This window comes from Rhipicephalus microplus, chromosome 4, assembly GCF_043290135.1.
Source record: "Rhipicephalus microplus isolate Deutch F79 chromosome 4, USDA_Rmic, whole genome shotgun sequence".
Lineage (NCBI taxonomy): Eukaryota > Metazoa > Arthropoda > Arachnida > Ixodida > Ixodidae > Rhipicephalus > Rhipicephalus microplus.
This window is the reverse complement of record NC_134703.1, coordinates 165,052,816-165,060,565: the sequence shown is the minus strand read 5'-3', so window position 1 is coordinate 165,060,565 and position 7,750 is coordinate 165,052,816. Positions and strand designations below refer to the sequence as shown.

Sequence of the window (7,750 nt, the reverse complement as noted above, 5' to 3'; positions counted from 1 at the left end):
GTGTTAGCCTCAATTTTTACGCGTTAGCAAGAAACGAGCACTACCACTTTGCACGTTTCCTGCATCAGTGAACAAACCGGACCCTCCGAGATGCGATAAATATGATTCGTTCTTACGACAGGCAAGTTTTTGTGAAAATACGTGGTAACTGGTGCTTTCGATGATAGCAAACAAAGTACACATATCAGCTTCGCGAGGTTTTCTGTAGCCCCGTAGCTTAGTCAAATGTTATCTTCAGACTTTTTATGTCGGTACTCACTTTGTTTTACTTGCATGTAGAATTCATCAGTGCTTTTGAAGTGCATGAATCTCAAAACATCACGCGCGGAAAGTCGCGTGGTCTCGCGATTTGCTCTTATATAACTGAGCAATATCAATTCGGCCAGCGCTGCGCCAGTTGTTGTTGTACGTTTGCTGGTATGTGGCAGTCCCCTGCAAATAGACATTTTAGGGCAAATTTGGCGAAATGTTCTTTGGGCTCACATAAACGTGGGGACGAGGTGGCGTAGGTGTTGTCGAAGTAATGTTGAAAGAAGCTGTCTTGATGAGGAGGACTTTTCGCTGGACGCAGAGGGCTGTGAACGCACCGAGAGTGCCATCGACGGTGAACGATCAGCTGCTAACTACCCAGAAGCAATTGCATTTCGAGTCCTCTCGTGCGTAAATGGTTTTTCATGCTTGTAAGTCTCTTTTATTGTGTTTAATATTTCACATCCTTAAGCGAGGTCAAAGTAAAAGTACAGTGTTTCTTGTGCATTGCATGCATGTCGTGCAAACACTGCGGATATTACTGAGCGCCAGATGTCGCCAACACGCTAGCCCTATAGACCAGCGAAGCGAAATAGCTAAAGTGATGAAACGTGCAGTTACGGCTAGAATTCACGTCTCTCTGCTAAATTCTTCTCTACTACCAGTACCTTCCGAACAGTGTTGTTTGAATTTTCACAGTTTTGAAGTTGCGAAAATTATACGTATGTATTCTTCCATATATTCATATTTCGATCGCACTGATCGAGCCTGTAACATCCGAGTGCAATAAATGGTGCACGTGTAAAGGCGCACGTGTAAAGTATGAGCATGGCTGTTACAGAAGCGCTACTTAATGAGATGTTAAAGGCTTTTCTTCCATTGAAAAAGCAACTCTATGTTCCTGGCAGCGCAAGTAATGACGATGGCGTAATATGTTTGCAGAGCATAACCACTTTAGACATTTGGTTCCGTGCGATGATGCTTTTCGCTGTATAGCGGCCTGCTGCTGCGGCGAACCCGTCAGGTATGCACGGTACATACGACAATGGAGTGTCATTAAATTAAAACATAAATTCCAGTTTGTGCAGTATTTTTGTAGCACGCACAAGATTTCGCAAAGCGTCGTTCATTGACGGTAACGGAGCGGAAATGTGGCGTTTTACACCGCGACAAATAATCGGGCGGCGAGCTTCCATGCTTTCAGGAGGTATCTTGGTCGCAATACATTTCAGTGCAGCTCGTGACTTTAGGCTGGAGTTTTAGAATACCGTTTGCACGCGCAGCGGGTGTTGTGGGCGTAGCGGACGTCATACGAGATTTAGAATATAGCGTTTGCCCTGCTGCGAACCGCAACGCACGATCACAGCGACACCGTAGCTTCGAAACCAGCGCTTGCGGGCCACATGCGGCTGCCATCACCACACGCAATTTCGGATTTTTTGCGTGCGGTCCGCGAACGCGAACGCCGACACGCGTTACGACGCATGCGCAGTGACAGTTACCGCACCGCAAGGGCTCGCGATGTGCTATTCTAAAACTCCCCTTTATCCGGTGAAAAAGGCGCGGTCCGTACGTCCGTGCGTCCTATTTGTTCCTATGCTAGCGAACGGGCTAACGCTTCTCCGGGTGTATAGGGCGCCACCTGTGGTTCGTGGGAATCGTGAATAACTGATGACTCTCCTCTGCGTTCCTCAAGCCATACGTTAAAAAAAAAAAAAAAAACTCCAGTGCATTTTCAACCATATTGAGATTATGCTGTTTTCGAATAGTAATAAAATTCCTGCAACACCAGTAGGGGGCTCCTCGAGTGCCTCGTCATTAATTTAAAATAGGTCATAAAAGATGAGTCTAAACTGAAACCAAGATAGGGAGGTGCTCCGTGCTCGGTGCGATGACGTCACGGTAGACGCCGCAAAGGCTAGCCAGGATATAAACAGAGCAAATGAGTTTTTATCGCGCACAAAGCAGGCTTGCGATGTCTTACGACGTGGGGCCACGGTGTGTCAGCCTGTGTGAAGTGGACAAGTTCAGATATTATTGCGGCCACTATCTGAGCACGGAAGCATCACCTTTTGATTTCATCCCACCGGCGCATGAAGTGGCTGACGTTCCCAACGACTATGACAGCTAGCACGCTGTGCAACTGAAAAACCGAACAAGATCGCGTCATTGTCTGCACATAGAATACAGCACGCGCTGCATCACTCTGCTGAATGAGGCGGGGTTGGAAAAGAGTAGGCATGTTACGTGACATACATATGGTAGCCCAGGCTTACAGACACAATTCCGGAATCGGAATCGGAACAATTTCTAAAGCTCGTTTTCGTGAAAAGTAAACGAGTTGAGGTTGTAAAATTTGGCACATGTTATGAGAGTACCAAAGAGAAAGCATATCAAAGCTGTGTGAAACTTTGTGAATAGCGAAATATCACCGCTTTAGTAACGCAGTTTGTTGTGTACTAACCTGCGATTCCATCTATTACGACCAAGTGCACGTCGCAGATCCTGGAACCTAGGGCAGTTACAGGTCCTAGAAAGAACACCGGAGCCAACAAGAAGGTCCAAACGTCGGCGGACGCCAGCGAAACAGCTAAGCCTTCCCGGGAGCTGATCAGAACAACGCCTCGCGCGGGCTGCGACAGTCTTCTTCTGCGCTGGCCACGAGCCGCTCACGCTCGAGTCGGGACAGCACACCTGTGACCATGTCGATATGGCTGTTCTTCCTTGGGGCTACCGTGCTTGGGTTCAGCCACAGGAGCGTTCGCAAGGCCGTATGGAACTTCATACGAGAGACGAATCTAATGCTAAATTCATCGAAATCGAGCCTATTTGAAAATTGGTACTCTTCTTCTTTATTTGTTGTCTTTTCATTTACGTCTTTACTCTAGTTGATTCGTGCTTATAGTCGTCTCCCGTGTCCCCGTCTGCGAGTCAGTTTGGTACAATATCGATTTTCAAACAGGACAGCCTCTGACAATTGGTTCCTTTTATCGTTTCCCTGCCTACGCATCGCCTTTGTACTTGACATTCCCTTACAAGTTTTTACAATAAACAATGGCTATCTTATAGGCGGTTATTTTAATATGACTGATGTGAGGAGGGTTCACAACAATAATATCATTGGTGATTCATCTACCCTATCTATGGCATTTCATAAGACTATCATTGTCAATGACTTGTTCAGTTTGTCACTCAACCTACTAGGTGTGGCCTTAATAGTTTTCTTGTCTCTTGATAAGTGAGATATAACGTCCCAAAACTACCATATCTTTATGAGAGAAGCCGTAGTGGAGGGCTCCGCAAATTTAGACCATCTGCGGTTCTTTACCGCGCACTCAAATCTGAACACACGGGCTTACAGCATTTTCGCCTCCATCAAAAATGCAGCCGCTGCAGCCGGAATTTGATCCCGCGGCCTACGGGTCAGCAGCCAAGTACCTTAGCCACTAGACCACCGCGGCGGGGCAGTTCTTCTGTCTCAGATCTGCTATTTTTCAAATGAATCAGCGCTTGTGCATGATAACGCCCTTATTCCTGGGATTAGTGACCATGACTGTATTGTGGCCCACATTCAGATAGTCTCATTTCCTTGTGCGTATGATCGGCCAAGGAAGATTTATCTTTTTGGTAAAGACAATTATGCTTCATCAAATGAGCTTGCCGTATTTCTGCAGGAATTCAATCATTTAGCTCAGTCCACATATTGCAACACCGTGTGTGATACATTTCGCCGCACACCAAAAAAGTTGGTAAACAAAGATGATCCAAGTAAACAATTGTCTGCCGAACAATTGGCACTTTAAATCATAATTAACTGGCGTTTCTCGGAATGAAGCGATGCAGAAAGTATCGGGAAAATTCACCTTATAATCAGCCCATTCCCTCCACTGGGTACGAGCCATGTGCAGAGGAAAACAACAACAACAACAACAACGTAGTGATAAGCCTTGGGTTGCTCTGAAAGTCAAACGAATGATCAACAAGAGACAACGTCTCCTGAATGCTTAAAGAAAGCAACGCGATTCTGGTGTGATCGTGGCACTAAAGTCGCTTGGAAAAGATATGAAAAAAAAAAAGAAACAAGATTGCCAAAAAATTATTTCTTAGCATTGGGCCCAAAGTTACAAAATAACCCAAAAGATGTGAGACAGTGTTGAAAATTAGTCAGCAAAGAATCAATTGGCATCTCTAGTTTAAATGATGATGGCGCACTTTTAATTGCAGGCTCCGATAAAGCTTCTCCTTTCAAGCGCTATTTTTAGGCTTCTTTCACGCACCATTGTCAGTGTTGTACCGTGTATTTCGGACAATGTCTTTGAACCTATGCCGAAGCTGGTGGCAACACATGGTGGTATACTCAAGTTGCGTGACAAAATAAAGGCTTCTTCTGCAAATGGCCCTAACAGTATACCTTCTTACGTGTTGAAGGCTTGATCTGATGTGTGGCCACTACCTTGTTATAACCTTCGAGAAATTGTTGCGTACTTCTTGTTTACCTATAGGGAATGGATGTCGTGAATGTGGTTCCGATACATAAGGTAGCCCAAAAGATATTGTCTCCGTCTATCCTTTTTCCCGAGAACGATAGCAGAATGAAACACTTTGCCACGTGACGTTACTAACTTAACTAATCAAAATGCTTTTTCAACGGCTATTCAAAATTGTGTATGATTGGAAGTGCTGGTCTTGTTTCCCTGTTCTATTGAACTAACGTATTTCACGCGTTATCTTGCTACCATGCCACTAACGCACACTGCTTTTTTTCTTTTTTTTCCCGCTTCCTGGTCAATGCGCGTAGTGCACTTTGTGTGTTTTGCGTTAGACTAGCATTGCCTGTTTTAATGTGCATTCACGTAGCTATTTTTAACGAGAATTACTCTGCTTTGCGAATCGTGGGCCGTGCTACTGATTGCGCGCGCTTGTGTGTGTGTCGTGACAATCGGAAAGCTTACTGCATTATTGCTTCCCTGTGTACCGCGGACCGTGTTACTAGTCGCGTGTAAACTTTCTGTTCAAACTATGCACTGTACCACTCCTGCCTTGGCTGCCAAAGGGTGGCTGGCAGTATTGAATAAATGAAATAAATAAATGAAAACTACAGGCCAGTTTTTTCTAACGAGCGTATGTAGTAAAACAATGGAGCACATAGTCTATAGCGTCGTAATGAAACATTTAGTAAGTAACAACTTTTTACAGCGAAAGCTGTGATGAGATCACAACTCGGGTCACACGCAGCTGTCCGCCACCGCCGCCGCTGATGAGACCGTGGGGCTCGGAACCCAGGTCTGCTGGGTGCCATCACAGTATTCTACCACTGAGCTAAGCCAGTTCTTGTGACTTAGTGGCAAACCTAGCACCAAAGTCACAGTAGGGCTCGAACCCGTGTCCGATGGGTGCCAGCCTAGTATTCCATGACTGAGCTACACTGGTGCTTGTGACTTGTTGGCAAACTCGCCTTAGGCAGGCTTGATGTCGGGAACGCAATCGTGGTAATATGAATTATAAAGCGTTTTAGAACAGCGAAAAAACAGCAACAACCAGTCGTCGCACTATACGAACAGCGTAACGAGTTGGTTGTCCAATGTTCCATTCCATTACAAAAGCTTATTCATGTTTTCCTATTAACTGTGGCGCATACCCACTTCAGCCATAATTCCTCATCGTCGTCAGCCACTGCATGAACAATCGGCACGGAATTCCTTGCAAGTATTTAGCGGATACCACGCTTCTCAGAAGTATGACGAAAAATAGCATAGCGAATGCCAGCCTACTACCCAAAAGTTTACTATTAATGCCCTAGTGGGTATCAAGCAAGTATGCTTGCAGTAGTTAAACAATGAGTGTTTTGAAAAGGCTCTGAAGGGCCGCTCTTCTCGCTTTCGCTGTGACTGTACTGCGCTTTCCGCGCAAGCCTGGCGTTCTTTCACCGAGTTTCAGCATGGCTTTCGGTCAGGTAACATCACAGAATTCAGTCATGATCTTTTTTACTCACTGGACCCTGGTGTGCACACTCACTGCATATTCATAGACTTTCAGAAATCGTTTCATTATGTGCCACATGTTTTTCTGCTACTTGAACTCTCATCCCTTGGTATGGCTTGATTGGATAGGGTTTTATCTACGAGACCGGATGCAACGTGTCATAATTAACGGCTTTCAATTTGAATATGTTACTGTTACTTTGGGAGCTCCTCAGGGATCTGTGTTGGGACCTTTTCTGTTTCTGTTCTACATCAACGAATTCAATGGATGCCTCATGGATGCCTCATGCAAAGTACGTCTGTATGCGGCGTTTAAGAACCGTACGTCTTGGGCTTTCACCGGAACGATTCTGTTGTAGTTACCGGGCGCACAAAAGTCACTGCACTCGCTGCACATTCTCCGTTTGCGAAAAGAGCGCGCTTTTCAGACACAGTGAAATAACAACTGAGACGCTTATTCGCGTTCATCTGTACCCGCGAGTACGTTGTTGTTGTTGTTCTCCTATTGTAGTGGCGCATACCCACTATGGTGAATTGGCCAAAAATCGAGTGGTTTTAAAATTTACTGTTCAGATTTGGAATGATGGAGGTATAACAGAAAGGTTACCGTTTCGTGCATCATTTGTGCGCGTGCAACGCGGGGCATGCTTTGATGTGCATTCCATTCTTCGCGTGGCATTCTATCTTGTTGCTATCGCATTCAATGCTTCGCATTTGTGGCAAAGCAGTGACTTTTTACAACGAAAGCCATTATGAGATCACAACATGGGTCATGCGCGGCGCCTTAGTTGTCCGCCACCACCGGTGTCTGTAACCACCATCACACGAAATATTAAAAAGAACTCAAATAAAAAAAAACGCGAAGGAAATAGTCAGAATCAAGCCCGGGTTCGCTGCGTGCCAGCCGAGTATTCTACCACTGGGCTATGCCGGCGCTTTCTCTAATATGCATAAAATCATCACCAGTATCTGTGAACTACGCACAGCATACTTCATCAGAAGTCAGGCAAACACACACAAGTGCACAGAAGAGGAAGTCACTCCGGAACGGGATCAGAAGTATCAAAAACATGGTGCACTTGAGCAGCTGCTTTTCGGAAGACTGATCTCGTCGACCGTGGTGGCTCGGCGTGTATATCAATCTGGTGCTGGGGACTCGTTCGCAAACTTGCCTTAGGCGGGCTTGATGTCGGGAAAGGAATTGCGTTAATATGAGTAATAAAGTGTTATACAACAGCAAATGAACGATCAGGTGTGAGATAAGGTGAATTGCGCAATGAATCGGTTGTCGAATGCGCCAATCCTTTGCAAAAGCTTTATCTTGTTCACCTATTAACGGTGGCGCATACCTACTGATGTGAGGGATTGTGGGGTTTACAAAAGTTTCTCGCCATAATTTATCATTGTCGTCAGCCCAGCATACAAAAATTGCCCAAAAGCTGTGTTCCAATTCTTAGACATCACGTAGACAGTCTACGCAGACTGCTTAGAAGACAGCACCAAGCCCATGCTGTCCTGTA

The 7,750-nt window shown here is 45.4% G+C and overlaps 1 long non-coding RNA gene across 1 annotated transcript; it reads left to right on the top strand.

Moving 5' to 3' along the window:
* Window positions 1-402: 402 nt before the first annotated feature.
* Window positions 403-5,347, top strand: LOC142813829 (uncharacterized). The gene is made up of 2 exons (XR_012894691.1): window positions 403-680; window positions 2,740-5,347. It is a non-coding gene; the product is annotated as an uncharacterized LOC142813829 (long non-coding RNA).
* Window positions 5,348-7,750: the final 2,403 nt, after the last annotated feature.